Source organism: Cyanistes caeruleus, chromosome 2 (assembly GCF_971803275.1).
Source record: "Cyanistes caeruleus chromosome 2, bCyaCae1.hap1.1, whole genome shotgun sequence".
NCBI classification, from domain to species: domain Eukaryota; kingdom Metazoa; phylum Chordata; class Aves; order Passeriformes; family Paridae; genus Cyanistes; species Cyanistes caeruleus.
This window is the reverse complement of record NC_141702.1, coordinates 7,980,842-8,003,313: the sequence shown is the minus strand read 5'-3', so window position 1 is coordinate 8,003,313 and position 22,472 is coordinate 7,980,842. Positions and strand designations below refer to the sequence as shown.

The 22,472-nt window shown below is 40.6% G+C and overlaps 1 protein-coding gene across 11 annotated transcripts in view; it reads left to right on the top strand.

Annotated features, from left to right (window-relative positions):
* The window catches only part of KLHL29 (kelch like family member 29), a 389,077-nt gene that overhangs the window by 52,483 nt on the left and 314,122 nt on the right, over positions 1 to 22,472 (top strand). For 8 of the 11 annotated variants that reach the window (XR_015282702.1, XM_086875691.1, XM_086875697.1 and 5 more), the window contains one exon: positions 13,489 to 13,595. The exons of the other annotated variants lie outside the window; for them this stretch is intronic. The gene's annotated coding sequence lies outside the window, so the exon portion shown is untranslated. The remainder of the gene's footprint in view (positions 1 to 13,488; positions 13,596 to 22,472) is intronic. 11 annotated transcript variants of the gene reach the window in all.

The following is a 22,472-nucleotide window of genomic DNA, read 5'->3' as shown; positions in this document are numbered from 1 at the left end:
ACCTGAACAGAGCTTATGGAAGTGTAGAAGGGATAAGAGACCAAGCCAGCCATGGTTGTCCTTACCACCAAATATTTCTTTCATCTGGTTTCAAAGCAGTTGATGCTGCACTGGGGCTACAGTGGTCTGTAATCTGGTATATTGCAAACCCCCTGTAGACATACAAATATGTGCTGAGATGTATGTGTATGTATGTATTTTATTTTTTTTTCTCCAAGATGCAAAACATTGGGGCAGTAAGTCTAGCTGGGTTGTGTTCACCTTGGTTTTGTAGGCTGGAGATAAGAAAATGAGCAAGGAGATACGCCAGCCTTCCAGCTCTTTCTGTTATACTTCTCTTTATCCAGACTCCTCATGGGTTATCTGTCTGCATGGAGGCCATAAAGGTGGGATGAAATGGGTGAAACTCACAGCTTCAGTACTCCTCTAACGAGTTGGTAGCAACATTTGTTCCTCTCTGGCACTGATCTAAGTTTTGCTTGAAACAGATCTACTATGTGAAGAACAAGAGTGCTTCAGTGGATGAAATACTCCATGTTTAAAATGGAATGGGTGGAGAAAATTAACTTCTGCTGAATGAAAAAAAAAACAACCCAACGACTTCTGTTTGTCTATTAGAAATAGTGTAAGTCAAGTCAGGCTGAATTAAGCAATCAACAAGTAACACTTTTGTTTTCAACAACTTCACTTACCTCATGCTAATTTTCATCAAGATTCCAGATAATATGCTACTAACCATTATTTTCCCACCTAGTTTGCTCAGTACTGGCAGATAATAGATGATCCAATTACAAATAGATTTGACATTGCATCCATGAAAATGTGAAAATTGGAGTCCCTTGTCATTATTTAAAATGTGTGCTCACTCACTCAAATGCGGTATAAGACTCTACTTTGGAGATAAAGTAGTCCAGATAGCTGGAAAGGCTGCTCCAGTGTCACCCAGGTTAATGTAGATGTATTATGTATTTAGATAGCCTATAGGAGGATAACTTTCTAGCAAGTGATTTGAACTGAATATGCACTTGATCAGGACTCTCATTAATAACCCATGGCCACGCTTTTCTCCTGGTAAGAACTTACCCTTGCAATCACAAAGATTAATTCTGGGGCTGTCTATTGCAGTTTGGGAGAATGAGTCAAAAGAAATGGGTCATACAAACAGAGGTCTGTATAAACTGAACTATAGATTAAGATCCTGCACTGTCCCTGATATTTTGATTAAAATGATCATTTTTTCAGTCACACTTCTGGAACTTGGAACAATAGTGTTTTTCTCTGAAGGTGATGTGTGCTTGTTCACACTGCATCTCAGTGGAGGGTCTGGTGTCAAACTGTCATTTCAGTGCTTGAGATATCAGAGATAAATTGACTTCTTTCCATTAGGTTTGAGGTCATGTCCATGTTTCCATAAGAATTGCAGTAATGTCATCAGGAGTTAGTAACTGATGGATTGACACACAAAGTGGGATTTGATATGAAGGAGGGAAGAATTGGTTTAAAATGAAACAAGAAGCATTTTCTCTTATACAGGTAACTGGATTTCCCTGTTTTGATGGGTCATGAGAGACCAACATATTTGAAGTTCTTTGGAGAATAGACAACATCCATGGACTGTTACGAAATTCATTATTTTGCACATCTCTGAATCCCTGCAGCTGAGCAAAGAAATTTTGATGGACTTTCCCCTTAACAGTATGTACCCCTAGCATAGTGTTTGTGGAAGTGGTCTCAGACCAGAGAATTGTCTGGACTAGTCATTTGAAGGCAGGGAGTTGTCTTTCAAAGAGTCTCTGAATTCTGCATATGACAAATGTGGACTGTTACAGTGAGGAGCATTTGGATGGAGGTGACAGATGAGATGGAGAGCTTGCACCTGAAAAGTACATCACCAGAGAGCTGGAGCTGGGGAGAGAAGCCCTTTTTACTAATCCTGATATTGCTGTTAGGCTGTGAGTTAAAAAATGAGAATGTAAACAGCAGCATCTCTGGTGCTGGAGCATGATCATCGTACATTCTCTCTGTCATCAGCATATTCTCTATGTCAATAAATGGGAGTGTGGTTGTCTTATTCAAAGCCTTTGATGACAGGCTGCAGGACACTGCCTGAGGCTGTAAGACAAATAACAGTAGTCTTCTCCATGGGTGCTATCTGACTTGTAAAAATGAGTACCTTCCTGCCTGTGCCAGTGCTGGTTTGTTAGACGCAGGCAGGCTCTCTGTGCAGCTGCTGAACTTGGTACGTGCTTCAGTCAGAGCTGTAAACAGGAGCGTCGAGGGAAGCACTACACTTTGTCTTCACAGAAATGCAAAGTGTGAGGAAGATGGCAGTAGTTTAATGATGGAAAATGACTTGTTGTGATGCCTCAATTCAAAATTGTGTGGAGACTGTCATCCAAGCTCATTCAGGAAGCTTGCTAGTTGGAAGGTACTGGGGATACCAGTGGTGTGTCACCCACCTAGCATGCACCTAAAAATATGTGATGGCCAGGATAATATAAATCCTCTAAGAAAATGATTTTTTTTTTCCATTTATCTTGTATGGAGGCATCTGTATGACTGCAAGCAGTGCAGACTGTCCTTAGGGAAGGTTAGTGCTCAGGCTACCCACTGCTGAAAGTTTCTTGGCACCATATGTAAAAAGCCTAAACCCTATGTTTTTATATAACCTAATTCTTAAATTAAATCTAGCAGCTCAATTTTAACAGCATGGTCACCTCACACAATTGAATTAATTCTGTGATGTCATATGTGCTAAATTCAACAATTTGCATCTGGAGAGCAAATTCGCACTGCGAAGGAATTGCTTCTTTTTCCAATTATTCTCATGGAATCCAAAGTTTGATTGACTGTAACCTGTGCACTTCCCACACTTCCTCTTCTGTCTTTGTTTGCTTTCTTTTCTCTAAAGAGGATCTTTTGTAACTGATCTGTTTGTTTTGCTGTTTCTTTGACAAATTAAACCACAAGCCTTTTCTCAGTGTTGCCATTGGGAGGTGGAGAGAGGGCATTTATTGCTCCATTACTCTGGTGTGCTACTGGCAGTCAGCTTTGGAAGTTTGGTTCATTCCTTTGGAAGACTGGCCAAGATCTGTGCCTCGATGGTGTGAAGGCTTGACTCTTGTCATTTTAATAGTGAATTGGGATGTAATAAATGGGACAGCTTGTAAAGGGTTGAATAAGAGAGCTATAATTAATGCCAGTCAGCAGAGCTTCTGGAAAATAGATCCTGTCAAGCTAAGCTGGTACCTATCAAGTATTTTTAATGTGATTGCAAGTTTGATATTTATGGCTTCTACAAGGTATTTGACTTGGTGACACCATTTTGATTAAAAAACAGGAACAGTATAGAAACACAGATCTAATTTGATTTTGCAGGTGTGAGCTTGCCCAGCTTCAGCCATTTTAAATTTTGCACTCTCTCCTAAGCCAGTTGTCCTGGACTCCTTTGGAAGTCACTGGAGAGGAGAGAGGGCCATTGCTCCACCCTAAGTTGACAATAGGGGAGCATGATCTCATAGGACAAAGCTCTCGTTGCCTGTGTCAACAATCTCTATGTAGATCCATAGGAGAACTTCAGGGAGGCTGTGCTAAATATGGGTCTGACCATCTTGCAAACACTCCCAGAATGTTATGTTTAGGTCTGTCTATGCCTCTAGGAGGTAGATGAGATAGTGAATAGATTAGATGTAGAGTGAAAGAGTGATGATGGTGGCTAAGGGTGAAAAAACACACCTCACAGCCACTAGGAATTCTTGCAGACATTCATTATGCTAATCCAAGAGAAAGAATTCATTAGCTTTTCTATTTGGGAAAGTTTAAGAAAGGAAGAATTTTCAGTCTGTTTAACAAAAATATAGCACGATTCATTGTCTAGAAATAAAAGGCAAGAAAACTCAAAATAAATAATGAAAAAAACATGCAAATAGGTTTTGACAGCCAGAGTAATTAATCACTAAAATCTTTTGTCAGCACCCAGAAGGCATCACTAGAACTTTGGTAACTGTGACAGTTTGGGGTTTTTTTTTCTTCCTGAAAAAGCAACAAATTTAGTCATGTGCCTTATAATGCGCAAGAGAATCAGACTGAGGTCAAAAAAAGACTGCTATGATTATGCAGTCTGTTAAAAGTATGTTGGTCCCTGTGAAGAGGATATGGTTTTCCCTGTTCCAGTCAGGCTCTCAGAGCCTTATTTGCATAGGGATGTTGTGTTCCCCTGGCGTCTGGCGGTGTTAGTTCAGATCCTAAGAAAAGTGGCTGCTTTTGCCCTTTTGAGCACAGGCTGTTGTTTCCAAGCTGTGGTACTGTGCTCTCCCTTTCCTTCTTGTAGCATCAGACCCAACAGAATGAGCTGTCATCATCCCTCATGTCTCTGGTACATCATGAACCAAGTGCAGTTCCTGCTTGGTTTCTTGGCATTGTGCAAGGCTTCAGATAAGACGAGGAGGGACACAAAGACTCTGAAGAGCCAAGTACTTACTTTGCCACCTTCCTGACTTTTTGCAGCAGCCTGATCCTATCCTGCTGCTCTCCAGCTGCCTAATAGGATTTCTCCCACACCACAAAAGGCATGATCTGGCTGCTCTTACATCACCTGCAGTTGGTTATGTTACCTGACTCTGCAGCAGTCTCTGAGAGTCCTACAAGAAGAGTAGGGCTTTGTATTAAAAAACATCAGGAAGTGGAAAACCAACAGGTTTTGTTCTGCTTCTGTTGACTTTTGACAAATACCTGGAAAAGACATTGAACTGCAGAAAGTCAGTTCATGGTGTCAAAGAAGTTGAGGTCTTCTCAGTCTCAAATGTTTCAGTGCTTTGAATCTGAGTCTCTCCAGCTGCTTCAGTGAAGCATTGACATTGAGGAAATATGTTAGTCAAGCTGTCCTAAAACTTCAGTCTTTTAATCTCAATGCCTTCAAACTATTTCAGAAGAAGGTATCTTTGCTGGTCTTTGCTTCAACAGAGAAATAAAAGATGCTTCAACAAATGCACTTCCTTGCCTGCTGCCTTTTAACTAAAAAGTTTAGAGGACTTTAGTCTAAAGTTGCCAGTGGAGGGGAACCTCAATATGTCCCTCTCCTATCAGTTTCATGTTAGTGCCAGCAAGAGCTGGCAAGAGCCCAGAGCCTGGAGAGAGAATTGCAGGTCTGCAGGAGAACACCTGAATGCAAATCAGCTTCCTCAGTGGCCCAGCTTAATGTCACTGTGCGGAGTTAGAGATGCGTGCATGCGGGGCTGTGATCTTACTGGCCTTGTGGAGAGATGCCAGGATGGTTCCTGTGGCTGGAGTGTTGGAATAGAAGGATGTAGGCTCTTCAAGAAGTGCAGGAGGTAGAAATGAGAAAGAAGTGTTAATGGCCAACATGCTGGAGTGCATGGAGTTCTGCCTGAGGATTGATGAGAAGCTGTCTGAGAGTTTATGGGACAGGATTAAAGAGAGGGCAGGGACAAGTGATTTTTCTGCCTGGATCTTCACCGACAGGTGTTCCAGCCCCACTACCTGAGTTGCAGAAGGCAAAGGGAGTGATTGAGAAAATTAAGAACCACCTCTGTAGGAGATGATGAGTTTGAGAACATCTAAGGAAGCTGCAGGGGCACAAGTCCAGGGGAGCTGATGAAATGTGTCTGTAGGTTTCTTAGGGAACTGGTGGATGACATCACTAAACCACTATCTATCATGTCTGTAAGTTGGCTGAATATCATGAAGTTCCCACTGACTGGAAAAGAGGAAACATACTTCCCATTGAAAAAGGAAGACATGGGGAGCTGTAAACCAGTCTGTCTTATCTCAGTGCCTGGCAAGGTCATGGAGCAGATTCTCCTGGAAACTATGTTGAGGCACATGGAAAATCACAAGGTAAGTGGTGGCCGCCAGCATGACTTCACTGAGAGCAAGTCATGCCTGACAAATCTGGTGACCTTCTGTTATGGGGTTAAGAGTGTTGGTGGATAAGGAAGAACTACTGATGTAATCTACCTGGACTTATCCAAAGCATTTGATGCTGTTCCAAGTGACATTTTTGCCTCTGAACTGTGGAGGTGTGTGAATTTGGTGGCTGGACCAGTTGATGGATAAAAAGTTGGCTGGTTGGTTGGGCTCAGAGTTGGGGTCGATGCGTCAGTGTCCAGATGGAGAGCAGTGATGAGCTGCATTCCTCAGAGGTCAGTTTTGGGATTGGCTCTGTTTGACATCTTTGTTGGCAACATGGACAGTGGGACTGAGGCACCCTCAGCAGGTGTGCTGGTGACGTGCTGGATGGAAGGGATGCCATGCTGAGGGGCCTGAACTGGCTCGAGAGGTGGTGCTGTGGGATCCTCATGAAGTTCAGCAAGGCCAAGCACAAGATTCTGCACCTGGATTAGGGCAGTCACAAGCAGAAGTACAGGCTGGGTGGAGAATGGATTGTGAGCAGCCCTGTGGAGAAGGAGTTGGGAGTACTTGTGGATGAGAGGCTGGGCAGGACCCAACAATGTGCACTTGCAAAGTCACCAAGGATCTTCTTCTTAGGGCCATGAAGATGATCAGAGGGCTGGAGGATCTCTCCTATGAAGAAAGAATTGGGGTTGTTTAGCCTGGAGAAGAGAAGGTTCCAGGGAGACTTTGTAGGCCCCCTTGAGGTACTGGAAAGCAGCAGTAAGAAAGCTGGAGAGGGACTTCCTACGAGGGCATGTGGAACAGGACAAGAGGAAATGGTTTTAAACTGGAAGAGCAGATTTGGATTAAGTGTTTGAAAGAAATTTTTTACTGTGAGGATGGTGAGACACAGATTGCCCAGAGAAGCTGTGGCTGTCCCATCCCTAGAAGTGTTCAAGGCTAGGTTTGGTGGCACTCTGAGCAATCTGGTCTAGTGGAAGGTGTCCCTGCCCGTGGCAGGGAGTGCGGCAAGATAATTTTTAAGGTCCCTTCTACCCAAACAATTCTGTGATTCTGTAACCTTCATCCAATCTCCCCCAAATCCAATGGACTTCAGTGAATTGTGACATTGACTCTACTTTAGGACAATCTGCTTTTTCACTGGACTGTTATATGTTTGTCTGCAAAGAATGCTCGCTGTTAGGGTTAAGAATTTTTAACTGAACATTTATGATCCATTAGAAGTCTTTAATTTTTGAATATAGTCTTTCCAATGTGTTATTTTTGCATGGGAATATTTTACATATCTTTTTTTGAAGCCCAGACATATCAGCAGCTTTTATTGAGCTTTTAATGGGAATTAAAAAGTAAATAAACTGGGAATGAGTTAGAAGTTTTTACTTGCATCCTAATAGTGATCTCATTTTGAGTCTTAACTACAGCATACCACAGAACTTAATGTCATCTGGATAAAGCAATTCTATGTTTAACATGGTTTGGGGGAGGAATAGTGAATTACATACTCTAAGGATGGGCTCCTTAAGTGTCTGTCTGCATTTTTCTGCAACTTTGTTCAGCTGGGTTGGTGTGTATGCTTTAACTTCATTTAGAGCATCAACTAAAGGCCATTTAAAGAAAAGATGGGACTTGACAGACTATTAATGCTGGCTAGCTGATCTTCTAGGTCTGTAAACTCATTACTAACCTGTAATTTCTGTCCCTCTTTTAGTGTTTTGAAAGCATTTTTTTAAATAAATAAAGTATCTGTAAATTATCTTGGCAAATTTTGTCATAATTGCTCATTGCATTTGAGTTTGCAGAAACAGCTTTGTTTATGATGTGATATTTTTAATGGCATATTTCACTGTTTCCATTTAAACTTTGAAGTGACATCTTTGTTTTTCCCCTTTAAAGAGCAGTATAATCCAGATGTCTGTCAAAAGAGTTGTTGATGTAGCATTTTATGAGTAATCCTTATGTTTGAGGTTTTTGTTTTGTCAGAACTGTTTGCCAAGCTCTTATGAAGCTCCCCATGAATATTATTGATGTATACTTCCTTTTAAAGAAGTGATTCTCCAGGCAGGAATACAAACTAAACTGCCAGTTCTAAACCACAAGTGTTTTCTCAAAACTTATGTGATGTCACATAACTCTGAGGAGGAGTTAATTTGTCCGTGTAATGGAACAAGGGGGAATACTGGGTGAATATTATTCTCCCCTCCCCTTTTCACTTATTAACCCTTTGAAACACAGGTCAGCATTTGAGTTTGGGGGACTTCAGCTGTTTCACAGAGTGACCTCAGGGGCTACTGTGTGTCTAAATCTTTGATGAGATGTTCACAGTCCTCAGCCTGTTTACAGAGAGATGAGTGGGATTGTGAGAAACTCAGTAAAACATACCAAGTAGCCTTAGGTATCTAGCAATTATCATTTCAAACCCAGAGCTGATGGTACAGTGATGCTCTCATTTGTTGCTGCTAAAAAGTTTTCTATAAATATTTGAACATTATGCGTGTGCAGACATCCTTCTCTAGTCATTTTTTCTCAGGTAGTTCCTTAGTTTATGTGGCTGTGGCTTAAATTCTTTGGACCTTAGTGAGGACTGGCAGCATTGCCAGGCTTTTCCCCAGCATTTCAGAATCCTTATGGCTTGCAAATGCCCTGGGATCTGCAGACCTCACAGCATTTTAGCTTGCAAATTAGTAGCTGGATGGTTGCCAGTTTGGGAAAAGAGAGAGCTGTAAATTCTGTAATAAATAATATATTAGGGTAAACATAACAAGAGTATTCTGCAGACATCATGGTGCAGAGCAGTCACTCCTTTCCATAAAGTCAGGTGGGACTTCGAAAGTGGATGCATCCTTCATTTCCAGCCCTGTGTTTTATTTTTCCTATCCCACCCTGCAACTCTTGACTGCAGCTCTGCTGAACTTCAGAGCCTGTGTAGCTCCTTTTAGGATCTGCAATTACTTTATTCTCAGGCCACTTGCTTGACTTCTGGCAACAGTAGGACAACAGGTCACACCAGGCATTACAGAGTTTTTCATGCTAAACATGCTAAAGGTAACAAACGAAGCTAGCACACACAGTTATCCCCAGCCTGGCAGTGCTGACACCTTGGGTGTGTCAGTCTGTACTTCCCTCCCGTGTCCATACAGCCTCCCAGCTGTGCTGAGCTCAGCTGTTCGCAGTGACTGATTTGATTTGGCAGATACACTGCCTGTAGCACCCTTCTGCTGCCTGTAAAGCTTCCACGTAGCCTGCCTAGTAAGTGTTCATATTTGATGTTGGAGTAGTTTTTATCCCACTCCCTCTTGTTTGCTTTCCTTTTCCTTGTTTGTTTGCAAAGAGAGGGTGTTCTGTGCCTGGTATTTCATTCCTGTTCTTCAGCTCCTGCCCCAGGCTGTGGTACCTGACTTCGGAGAGGCTGTTTGCAGGGCAGAGCATCTTGTAAAGTGCATTTTTAAAGCACTTTGTGCTTCAGAGTTGATTTATAGCTTGTCTGCACAGGCAGGCTTTCAGAGAATATTTTTGTGTTAAACTTTTTCTGGGTAATTAACCTACAATAACTATGTCCACATTCTTGGCTTCATCCTTCTTCTTGTCCAAATACTTTTTTCAGCCACAGGTGAGACATGGGAAGGCACTGCATGGAGCATTGCATCCTCACTGAGGTCCATGCTGTGCAGTTCTACTGTTAAATGATCTCTTATTCAGGGAGGCTCTGGACCAACGAGTCCCTCATTGAAGTACTGAATTGCCAGATGTTGCTGCCTGCTCCTTGCCTTTCTTCAGATCTTCTGTATGGCTTCTGGATACTTCATCTGTGACAGCTAAGCTCTGAAACAGTGTATTGCTGCATAAGAAAAATGCTTTGGCTTGACATAGTATGAAATCATTGTCTCCCTCATTCTCTCTGCCTTTTGGAAGCTTCTTTTCTATTTTACTACTTAAAGATGATCTTTCTGGTAGCTGCTTGTGCTGTCACCATATCTCTTTGTTTGCTGGTGCAGCTGAACTCTTCTTTGGCCAACCCAGAACTGTAGAGGGGAGTCCAACTGATACAGCTCCTCTCTCCAGACCTGCTTCTCACTCATCAGGTCTTTCAAGCCAAAGGCACTTCTGATTATTCCATCCCTTCATGAAGATACTCATCTTGATGACAGGTGAGCTGACACCAGCTTTTCATACCATGGCCTGCAGCTGATTTAACCTGAAGAAAGAGCTCTCTACTTAAGGAAGGAAGAGATGCAGTATCTAAAGTAGATAGCTTTAATCCAGTTGCTTCAAGTCACTTAGTTTAGAAGCATAGGCACAGAGCAGAGTCCTTAACTTGTCCATTTTGCAGTAGTTAGGCTCCCAAAGGAGAGATAAGGCTGCTGCTGTAGGCTCCTGTAAGGCACCTTCAACTTCATGGTAATTAATACAGGGAATGCAGGTTTTACCTCTGTGCAGGGTACACTATGATGAGAGACAGCCTGGGTTTGCTGTTGAAAGCTCCTTGCTGTGTTTCTGCCTTTTCCAGTTTCAATATTTTATTTTAGTGGTTCAGAACTGCCAGGCAGGTGTTGCTCCCTGGTACTACCTGCACAATGGTAACTGCAGTAAAGTTTTGGTAAGCTTAAAATCCTTTCTTATAAGCAGCCAAGATTTTCTAAAGCAGGGGAAAGAAAACTCACCCAAATGCTAGTAAATCATGTAAGTTGCAGTATGATAAAGACCATTAAGTCTGTCTTTGTATTTCCCCAAGTAGTTTTTTACACTCCTGGAACTGTGTGTCCAAGAGTAAGCAAACAGGTTTTGAACTTTGGCCTGTCTTTGTGTACCGTTTTCATGGTGACAGGTAATTGCTTTTCTTGTTCCTTCTGATTCTTCTTTCTTCAGATGTCCCATATCCAGCTGTGGGTTCTCTTCTGCCTTTCTATATCAAACTGCTGTCTAGAGCCTGCAATGTGCTTTGTAAATATTCTTCATGTCTTTCATTACTGAGGTGAGAGAGAAAACCATTTCCTTCATGTAAAACTGTCATTGGCTTCTCAGTCTTTTTCCCTATCTGAAAGCCATTTTATTTTTATTAGTCTCAGATTTTTTTTTCCTGTTCTGTGAAGTTCTGGAACAAGAGTCCTGATATAGCTTTGAGAAGTAAGTGATTCCCTAAGGAGATCTTTCAGATTAGCTCTGGCCTAGTGTTGCCCTGGGAGATGATGGGGTAACTATGATATGATGAGTCACTATGCAAAACAGAAACTACTCCCTTGAGTAATTTCCCCTTTTTTTTCTTTCCATAAACTGCATCATGGAAACAGTGCTCTTTTCAACAAACTTAAAGCAAAACAAAGAAAATAGTCCCTTTTTGTTTCAGCAATTTTAGGCAGTCCATGGTATTTTACTTAGTTGTCTTCTGAAAGTCAGAAATGCTGAATTGAAAAGTCACAACAATGTATTCAAGAAGTGTTAAATAGATAAATAAGTAAACCAACTATTAGTAAAGCCTTAGCTGCAAAATGAGCCTGTAAAGAATACAGGCTCAGGAAGAGCATGGAGCTCTGTTTGATGGAGTGAACCATAGTGTTGAGGGATAATGTGGACAAGATGTTTACATTTCCACACCTTCCCCAGCCTTTCATGTGCTTCCTCGTTTATCATCTTATGTTTTCAAGAAACTAACCTGCAGCTGGCTAGTGGTTAGACAGCAGAGAGTTTTTTCTGCATGTAAACATTCTAAGTGTTACTAAATCAGAACGGTTTGGGTTGGATGTTGGTCAAGCAGCCTGTCTAGTGGAAGATGAAGTGGAAGCAGCCAGATCTACCCCTGGCAGGGGGCTTGGAACTATATGACCTTTAAAGTTCCTTCTCCCCCAAAGGTGGCCTTGAACACCTTCAGGTCCATAGAAGATCTTGACTCTGATCTTCTCCCATAGTGGGTGGTTCTTCATTTCCCCAGTCCCTGCCTGTGACTCAGGCAGTGTGGGTGGAGCACCTGTGTTTGAAGACGGATGCACAAGAGTCGTTGAGTGTCTTAACTTTCTCCATATCCCAGGTAAATAGGTTTCCCATTTCTTTCTGGAGAGGGCCAACATTTTCACAAGTCTTCCCTGTTGTCACAAAAGTACCTATAGAAGCATTTGTTGGTGCCCTTGATGTCCTTGGCCAGTTTTAGTTCTATCAGCACTTCAGCTTTCCTAACCTGATTTGGGGTGTCATTCATCTGGCCCTAATCTCATCATCGTAAATTTCTTTTTAGTGGTTTGATCTTTTTTTCTTTTTTCCCTCGTTTCTCAGGCTGATGGTGCGTTGTGCCTCTCAGCCAGTTCTCATTACAGATCATTCATTGCAGCATGAGCCATTTGGTCAGCTAGTCAAGCCAAAGTTGCTATATGCTTCATTTGCAGAAATATAGTAGGAATTTAGCAGTTTTATTAAACTCTTAATGGAGCTCATTGCCTGAGTGATCCACAAAGTGACCTTGGATAAGTCATTCAGTTTTTCTGTGTGCTTTGTACCCTTACCATCCTCACCTTCACCACACCTCTTTGGGCTGTAAATATTCAGCACTGAAATAGTTTCAGTCTTTCACAAGGGAAATTATTTGGTCAGGCTACTTAAACATAGCAAAAGTCATACAAATATTCTGAAATAATATCCTAACAGGGTAGGGGGAGAACTTCTAAGGGGATCTTTTGCATGCTAAACTTTCCATAGCTAGCAGGTTGGATTATTGAAGTGTTACTCTACCACTTCAAAATTATTATAAATACACAAAAATAAAGTTTATATAAAATGGAAAAAGGCTACAACTGAGGTAATGGGACAGAAGCCCTGATTGCATTGCAGAGTGAAGTGCACTGTAAACTTCAGATTCAGATTCTGTCAACTCAATTACATGTATGCAGCAATCTTGTCATTGTAAGAATCTTCTTGGTAGAAACTGACACGTTAGTGCTAAAAACGTGAAATCAATAGGCACAGTTACATCCACTTAAAAAAAAATTGTATTGATCTGCAGATAACGACAGCAGTTCATTCTTGCAGGATTACATGCCACTTCCTGTCATAAAGATTACTTCAATATGTATTGCATCCAAGATAGAGAATGTAGGGATAAAACTGCTTTGCTTTAATGAATAGTCATTTTATTCTGTGCATTAAAATGAGGTATATTCCTTTAAATTTATCTCCTGGGATTATTTTGATTTCATGGGCAAACTCTGTGTTACCAATGACTCTAGAACACTATTAAACTTTTAAATAGTCTTAGATTTGCCTTGTTTTTGCAAGTGCTTGAACTCATCCTCTCTTTGATAGCAACTAATTAAGCAAAATATCGTGTTCTTTCTGGTCTCCTCCACATCCTTGATTAGAGGGTTAACACCATGTTACCTTGGGTATTAGATGTTCTTTGCTAAACCCTGAGTGCCTACTAGGATCTAACTCTCTGTGCTTTGTAACAGATTTCTGTCTCCTTCTGGGATTTAAGTTCTCTGTGCTGATCATGGTGGTCTCCCATTGAGCAGTTTTTTTCTTTTTTTTTTTTCTTTTTTTTTCTGGTGCTATGATTCATTTGAAGCCTATTCTCATTACACATAGGTGATTTCATCTTTGTGTGTTAAAGTAACTCTTTTCAACTTTTTCTAGGTAATCTGGCTTCTCAGAAATCTTCTGCTAAATGCAAGGGTTTGCTGTCCTGTTTACTGACTGTTACACCTGAGGCTGATTTTGATACAGATTGTGAATATCACAGGGTAAGTGTGCAGATGTCTCTTTTTTTTTTGGTGATTTTTCTTTCATGGTCTTTTCCTTGCTTACACAAACACAATTTGGGCATTGTACTTCCTTTTAGTAGCTGCAGCAAGTCCCTATTGCAGCGCATGCAACTAAGCATCTGTGTTATAATAGAAAAATATTTAAATATAATAAATCCTAATGCTGTAGACTTGATCAGGAGTTTTTGAATTTGGTGGTGTAGCTCCAGGAGGGTGGAAAGTTTTTTGTGCATATAGGCCTAGACTCATGAGGCCATATCTTATTAAAGGGTAAAAAGCTGTAAGAGGCTTATTTGGGTGTAGTGAACTTTGAGTTTTAAGCTGATAAAAGTGCATGTATTTTTATATTACAAATGAAACATTCTTCATAATGTACATAGCTAAAATACCTGTGAAGTTTGCAAGATTGAGTTCAAATATTTGGAAAAGGGAGATTAAAGGTTAGTTTCTTGGGGGCATGGTGAGGGAGAATGACTGATTCCTTCTCCTATCCATATCCACTATGCACATTACAGTAGAAACTTAAATACTTGACTTCACTGTTGACTGACTCTTGTGGAATTTTTCACCTCCTGCCTATGGGAGGAAAGTTCAATTTTGTGAACAGAGATTTGATTTTTCTTTTTTTTTTTGCCTCTTCCTCAGTCTTAATCCCACCTGCTATTTTTCTTGCTTATTCCCTTTTCTAGCTTCTTTTTGTACTTCTCTGTTTTTTCATTATGGAGCTAATCCTGTGCCTTTATGCTGTTTCTTGTCATCTTTGCCTCCTTTGAACAGCTTTCTGGCTTCTTCCATCCAAATACATAATTTTTTTGGATAATACAGGCTGGAAGACACCTGTGTAGATATCTAGTCCAGTCTCCAGCTCAGAGCAAGGTCACTTTTAAAGCAGGTTTCTGGGGACCATATACAGTTGAGTTTTGAATATCTCCAAGAAAGCAGACTCCAAAACTTTGTTAGACCCCTGTTACCATGTTTCACCACCTTGTGAAGGATAGTCTTCATTTATAACCTGAATTTTTATTGTTACAGCTCTGTCATTCTTTTCATATCACTGCCCTTTCAAGAATAGGCTCACTGTGTTCTCTCTGGGGAACTGGAAAACACAGTGAGATCTGGGGGAGACCTCTGTTCTAGCCAGCACTATCCTCCACTGGGCTTTCTCCAGTATGTCAAAGCCTTCTTGTTCTGGAGGGATCACAATGCTGCAGGAAAGGGGAGGACTGCTTCCCTGGGCCCGCTGGCTGTGCTCTCACCAACACAGCTCAGAATGAACACATGGGATTTTTTCAAGGGTGTGTTGCTGGCTCAAATTGTACCCGCTGTCTGTCAAGACCACAAGGTCCCATATTATTTTATTTTTCATATTTTCAGTTTGCTTAATCTTTCTCAGACACTGTGATGCATTTCTTATTTCCAGCGTTTGCTCTTCCTTCACAGGATTCCTTATTGAACACCTCAGTATCCCCAGTGCACCTTCATCATAATGTTTCTGGCAACCTCTTCCCATAAATGTGCATGAGCTACGCTTCGGAAATAGTGAAACACTCTTGGAAATTGGTTTATTTCCATGAGCAGCTAGCTTAAAGCTTTCCATGTAGCTTTGATAATTTAAAATTCTTTCTCAATTCCTGTCATTAGTATATTCACAATAGGTCAGGAAATTGTGTGTATGCTTGGGTGTGTACAAGTGTGCATGAGAGAGTGTATTTAATACTTTTTTCTGTACTGCCAGTACAGAATGAGTACAGCCATGAATAGTGTATATAATAATATGTATCTGAAACTTGCTGGAAATTGAGTCTGAATTATGAACAAGACTTACTTTATATTCCTTCTTTGTTTGTCCCTGCATGTGTGTGTGTGAAGCTACAAATTGCAGATGTCAACAACTGTAATTGTAGTGGTGGTTAAATCAAATGTTCTGCTCTTTTTCTTTTTTTGGTGGCCCTCATGATGAATAATGTCTGCTTTTCCTGTATTTTAATAGAGCATATATGTTGGGAGATACTCCAGAGAAGAAACACTCAGGAATGCAGTCTCAGCCCTAGCTTGACGTGATGATCAGGTGGTTCTTGGGGAAAGGAGACGTAGTCCTGTGCTCCTGGAAGCTTTGCTGTGATTCCTTAGGGGAAGGACCAAGAGGACATCAGTAGTCCAGTGCTGAGATCATTGTTACTAGTTTGGCCAGGGTGGTTGGAGCTCCTGTACAAATCCCTGTTTACATCTGCCAAAGAGAACAAAAGAATGCATTGAGGGGGCAAGTGGAACAAAGAGTGTTAAACATACTAAGTCAGGGGGAAAAAAAATTGAGCAGAAAATAAGAGAAATGGAAAGGAAAAGAAAATGTACAGAAAGGAGGATGAAGACTTCAACTTGCAACAAAGTGTGTTGGTTTTAATTCAGAGAAGTGTTGTCCAACTCGTGAAGAAGTGTTACACTAGTGCAGCTCATATGGTGATGAGTGACAGTTTAATTCACTTTCTGTGTTGGGGAATGTCTAGTAAATCTGGCTTGTGATAAGTTGCCACATTGCCTAGTCACATCAGCATGAAATGTCTGGGATAATCTTAGGTTGAATAGTGACTGCAGAGTGATTCCATTGGGCTGTGGGATGCCCATGGGCGTTTCTGCCACGGTGGCTGTGATCTGGTTATACAACATATATGTAATGAAAGAATTAAAAAAACTAATAATTTGGAAATGAGAAGCTAAGTGTGTCCAGGCCTCTTCTTGGAAGCTTCTGTTGCATGTGAGAAATTATTTGAAAAGGCCATGATTTCCAGGATGGACTCTTCCTGTCTCCTTCTGGTAGCAAGCTGCACGTAGGAGTTGCACACTTGTCTGTCTCACTCGTTTTTGGATATTCCTAGCTCAGCTCTTCCCCTTAAAAGGCCTTTTAACTCATTTTTTCTGAAGGATATAAATAGTATTTCTGCATGTTGACTGTAGCCCTGTATATCCTGACAGTCACGTGTGGTTGCAGTTTTTGTATTCCAGTTGAAGAAGTACTTAACCCCAGTGTTTTTTGGTTCAAACTGAATTAATTTTCACCATATGCAGCACCTCTTACGATAGTGCGGGTGGTGGGGAGGAATTTGAAATGATGTTGAGAGCTGTTTTGGTGATGAAGTTATTAAAATAACTGTGGGTTTCCCTGCACAGCAGACTGATTGATTGTTTTTTGGAGTATTTCTTAGGAGGAGAGGTCAGGATGTGTGTAAACTCTAAGCAAGACCTCAAATGTGTGTTTAGGAGCTTTAACACAGTGATTGTGTTTTGGTTTTCATTTTTCACAGTTTTCAAGTGGGTGAAAGCAAAGATTTGGATTTGTTCCATTTTATCCCTTTCAGGGGAAGGAGCAAGCCAAATAAAGTAAAAAAAGTTAGTCACAGATATCTGGGGTCACACTGCTTGGGTGAATTTGTGATAAGCTTTGGGATGCAGCAGAGAAACCAAATAGCAACCTCACTTGTCTTTGGGATGGTATTCAAAGAACAATTCAGTTTGGGAATGACCTTGGAGGGATTGTCTTAAATCAGGCAAACTGCAGAGGCAGGGCAGGTTGTTGAGGGCTGTGTCCAAATCCTTTAATACCCCTGAGGATGAGGGCTCTGCAGCCTCCCCACACAGCCATTCTGCTGCTTAAGCATCTGCTCTGAATCCTTCTTCCTTATTCCTTACTGGATTTTTCCTTGATGCAGCTTGCACCTGTTGCCTCTCTTACTGCACACCCCAAGAAGATTCTGGCTCACCACGTGCTCCACACCTTTAACCATTCACTAAACCATGACAAACTGGAGACGTATAATTATAAAAAGCTCAGATCCATGCTTCCCAAGCACCTATGAATCAGGCAGTATTTTTTGAGTTTCCATCCATTTAACAGCATCTGTGTTGGGGTTTGGGGATTTATTTTGGGTTGTGGGTTGGTTTTTTTGTTGTTGTTGTTTGGTTTGTTTGTTTGGGGTTTTTGAGGGGGGATTGTTTGGGGTTTTTTGTTATTTTTTTGTTTTGTTTTGTTTTTTTCTGAAAGAGGACTCTGATTTTACTGTGCTGTTATGTCAGGGAGCAAGGATGGAGTGAGGCAACAGACAACACACATTCTTAACAGTTCTGTAGATGCCAAAACAAAAATACCTGTGTTTGTTTCTGCCTGTAGATAATACATGTCAAATAGACATGGATTTAGTCACAGGGCTTGGAGTTGGATATAGTTTCTGTTCCTGTCTCTTCCACAGCTGTCTTAGTAATAGCTGTACCTCAACTTCTATGCCTTTAAAACAGAGATTATGCACTCTTATTCACAGGAATTCTACAAGTACTACAGTAACTTAAATGCTTTCAGTTACTTAGGAGAAAACTGCTCTAAAAAAGGTTAAAATATGTATTTTCATGGTATAAACTGTGTGTCTGTACTTGCACAGGTTTATGCTAACTCCATACTCTTTGTAGGCTGTTATTCTGTAATGTGTTGTGTTACTGTACAAATTGGATGCTTTTATCCACATGATGTGTTGGAAATCAAAGGTGACACATAGAGGGGTTGTTAGGATAGCCTTTTTCACACAGAAGATTTGGAAGTAGAAACAAAGCTTAGAGACTTGATTCTTTTAAAAAGTAAGTTCTTACATAAAAGCAGTTAAGTATTCTTTCTGTCAAGTTTAATAATAATGAGCTTTTTGGTGCTGGGATGAGTGATAATTGCAAATGGCAAAAAGTCATCAGAATGTTGTTGCTCTGATTGCAGATTTTATTAATCGTAAAAGAAATTATTCACCTAGAAAGGCTCTTTTTAAAGTGCTCATTTACATAAAGATTTGCTGCCTAATTTATTTTGTTAAGAAAAATTTAAAAAACCACAAAACCCCACAACCAGGGACCTACACAAGTGTAGTCCTGTCCTTCTCATCTAGATTGCTTAGAATGTCATTTGTGTTCCTTCTTACCTGTGGCACCAATCTTAATTTTGCCTCTTCTTTCTCAGAAGTGTACATGAAGCTTCTTGGAATTATTTTATAGTTGAGTACTATGCATCTTCCCTGCATGAATTTCCTCCACATTTAAAAAGGATATTTTATCTTTTATGAATGACTTCTTGGGTAGATGAGTTGTTTGACCCTTTACATGTTTCTGATCTCATGATGTGTTGGGATTTGCAGATGTAAATTAAATTTTCATCTGTTTTTTCCCACTCCTTTTATGTTGTTTTCAGCATGAGTCTTGAGTTAATAAAAAAATGGAGCACATCCTTCACTGTAAGAATACAATTAGTCAGTGAGCCTGCCCTGTGAGCTTAAAACAGGGTACATGCTAAAGTATCTCTTTAATTGGGGTTTTGGATGGTAAACTCTTTGGGGTAATGGTGCAGCCTTTACATGTTTCTGCTAGAGAATTCATACAGAGAGCATTGCTACAGCATGAATATTCAACAGCTGCCTGCCCCTTATTCCTTATGCTGAAATATTAATACGGCAGTGATTCTTCACCTAATCGTGCCGAGATCAGGTGTGTGTGAGTAATCCTGCTGACAATATCCCAGCATCCTGCACACACCCCAGCCTTTTTGTGGGATCATGCCTTCCTGGACCATGCTGAAGACCAATTGCTCTCAGTAAATCCTCAACTGCTGTTGCTAAAATGATGATGGGCTCTGCTCCTGGCTGTGTGCCACCAGGTCACCCTTTCAGCCTGCAGAAGGACAATAACTCCAAGGGGGCAATAAAGCTGCTACTCATCATAGCAAAAGAGAGTTCAGATGTGCAGATGGAGAAGCACTTTACTATAATACCCATCATGACAAAGCTGTCTTTGAATTTTCCAGTACCAAATTGAGATCCTTCCCCTGGCATTGTTATCACTTGGGCCTTTTCAGGACTGGGTTGCAGGAGAGCTTGTGACAAATCCTCTAAGGAAGTGCAGAATTCCTGTGCCCTCCATGCTGTGGGCTATAACTTGAAAACAGGATTTCACAGGATTGATGTGGCAGACTTCTCAGTCTATTTTCTAGACTAATATTTAAAGTCTGCCCCACTAATTCTGGTCTCCAAGTTGGCTGTTGAAGCTCTAATAATATTTTAACACAAAATTATGCAGGCTGAAGTGAAGTTGGGTATGGTAGTGGAGCAGATTCTTCTGTTTCATGTGTATTTGAAAGCTGAGAAAGCTTCTGCTGAAGTCAGACAACACTGGCTTGTCAAATTGCTCACGAACTAAAAGATTGCTCTTGGATGGAATTAATTTGCAGTATCTCATTTACTATCTTAGTTTTGTCATGAATTTCCCCTACTCGGCAGCCTGAAATGCCAAGTGAAAAAGTGTTTCACTGGGAGATAATATAATATATTAAGAAAATGTTATTGATCACAGTATGCTTTTACTGGAAGATGACTTTTTCTGACCGGAACACAAGGGACTTTGCCTTGTTGTAGTAGGAAAATGTATTGTAATATGCAAACAGGATTATTGTTAAGGTCACAGCAACTTTGTTTTTACATTCCACTTCTTCTGGAAGCGAGCTTCTCCACAACTAATGCTGTCAGTTAGGCTAGAGTGAGAACAATTTCAGTTTTGAACTTTCAAGCAAGAGATTGCAGCAAGTGTTCTTCGTTTTTGAAGTTAGGAATAAATACTGTTTTCCGCATCACCAAAGGTCAGGACTATAATTCGACAGAGATTACTGTAAGCATTTCATTATGATGATGGACTGCTTTGTGGTGATTCTTTGTCATAATAAATTAATTTAGATTTCCTTATCACTCATGTGTTTTATATGTACCTTACAGAAAAAAAAAAGTTGCATATTGGGGTGTAAAGTGGCTTCCACAAGCAAGGACTATGAGGCACTTAATTTTTCTATGTAATGTGAGAAGATTAGCCAAGTAGGAGAGTCCATGTTACTCACAGACATCTTATGTGGGTCTAAGGACATAATTGCTCTGCAAAGCATGAAGGCAGAAATTTGTGATGGGATGCCCAGTACAGGCAACTTCACAACAAGGACACTTTAAAACATGTTTGCTTTAAAGAGGGCTTCCACTGCATAAACAGTAACTCAGAGCCATTAAAATCCTGCTTTCAGTGAGGTTGCTTTTTGCTGAAGGGCTCAAAATTTCCCCTCAAGGGTATGCATGTCATTAAGATGATAATTCTTAAGTTATTTTGAGCTATTTCTAAGGAAAGTCATCCAGAGAATATTCTGCAAAACTTTACTCTTCACCAAACCTTATCTCTGTGTGATATAAGTTATAGTAGTAGCCATGTTAATTTACACTGGAAACACAAACTCTCTTGAAATAAATCAGTGAGGGTTGCGCTGCAAATCCAAGAATATTGTCTTTTCTCTGTTAGTTTTCCTTTTGCCCTGCTCCACTTGCAACATATCCCTCCAGTGGTTTTCTCTGTTTTTGTTGCAATAAATCTCCACTTCAGTGAATTTGAAGATACAAACCTGACTGCAGAAATTAATCTCTGGTACAGTAGTGGGTTTCTAACCTGCTCAAGGTTTCCACATGACAAAATGATTTCTTCACTTTAAGAAACCATTTCCTACACAGGCAAAGCACTATTACTAAAATGGCTGTTATATTCTGAAATTTAATTGTATTTCTTTGCTGCTTTTTCTAATTCAGTTTGTACAATGAGAAAAATCAGAGGAACAGTCGTTAGTTGTGCAGGACCTATTTCCCTGGTCCCCTTTAGCAGACTGCTCTTCTAAAATGTGCAGGAGAGATACCACTTGTGTTATGAAAGCAAGCAGAATGGAACGGTTTAGATTTTGGCTTTTAAAAGAGGAAAAACAAACACAAGTCCCTAGATTTTCTTTTTTTACCCTTTTTAGCTGCAGGAGTTTGCTGTGGTTTATTTAGCACAAGAAACATGACTTGACATGCAAGTGTAGTAAAGGTTAATTGTTGGACTTCCCGCAAGAATTAATCCATTGTTTTTACTTAGGCTGTTTAAAAATACACAAAATACTTTCTATTTTCCTTCATGGCTTAAAGAGAAGCAGAGTTACTACCATCACTTCACTTCCCAATCCCCATGGGGCCTTGGTTTAAGGCAGCTTGGCTCTCAGGATCAGCTCAGCTTGTGCGGATGTGTGCCCTGTGGGACTCGTGCTCCTAAAGATGCTTTATGTTGCCACATGTTTCCCTGCTACTTGGCAGGAAAACGATGCTCAGCTTTTGTAATTCTCTTCATCTTCCCAAGATGTGCCAGAGCTCACCCTGCTCACAAAGCCTGTCTTGTGCAGACACGAGTCTCCAAAATGCAGTGGCGGTTCAGGACGGCTGGGAACGTGTCCCTGTCAGCTGCGTTCAGTAAGGATAGGTAGAGTTTCAACACGTGTTGTTTAAAAACAACTCTATCAACACAGCTGTTCAGCATTTCCTTGCAGCCTTTTGCGATTAGTTCTTCAGAATGCTGTTTAAAATACCATTAGAATCAGCTACATCTGGCCAGCCCCTTGGATGAACTCAGGTATTAGTCTGGTGTGCTAGAAAAGATTAATTATTTACATGTAAATACATTTGGTTTTCATGTTCCCTGTCTTCATGAACTGGAAGATGAGTGGAGGGAGAGAGGAAAAAGAGGAACCTCATGGGAGAACGATTTGTGCTGTTGAAATCATAGCTAAGTTGTTTTATTTGGTTTTTTAATGGTTCTTGGTGGGCACAGTAAATACAGGGAAGGTATCGTTCACTTTTACTGCATCTTGTGCTGAATGTGAGAATTCAGTAGTAAGCAGAAAATACAAAAGTCTATAAAATCCCTTTGTATGTTTGTAGAAGAGTTTGATATAATGACATGAAAGATATCTCTTAATCTATGCATCTAATTGTAATGCAGTAAAGA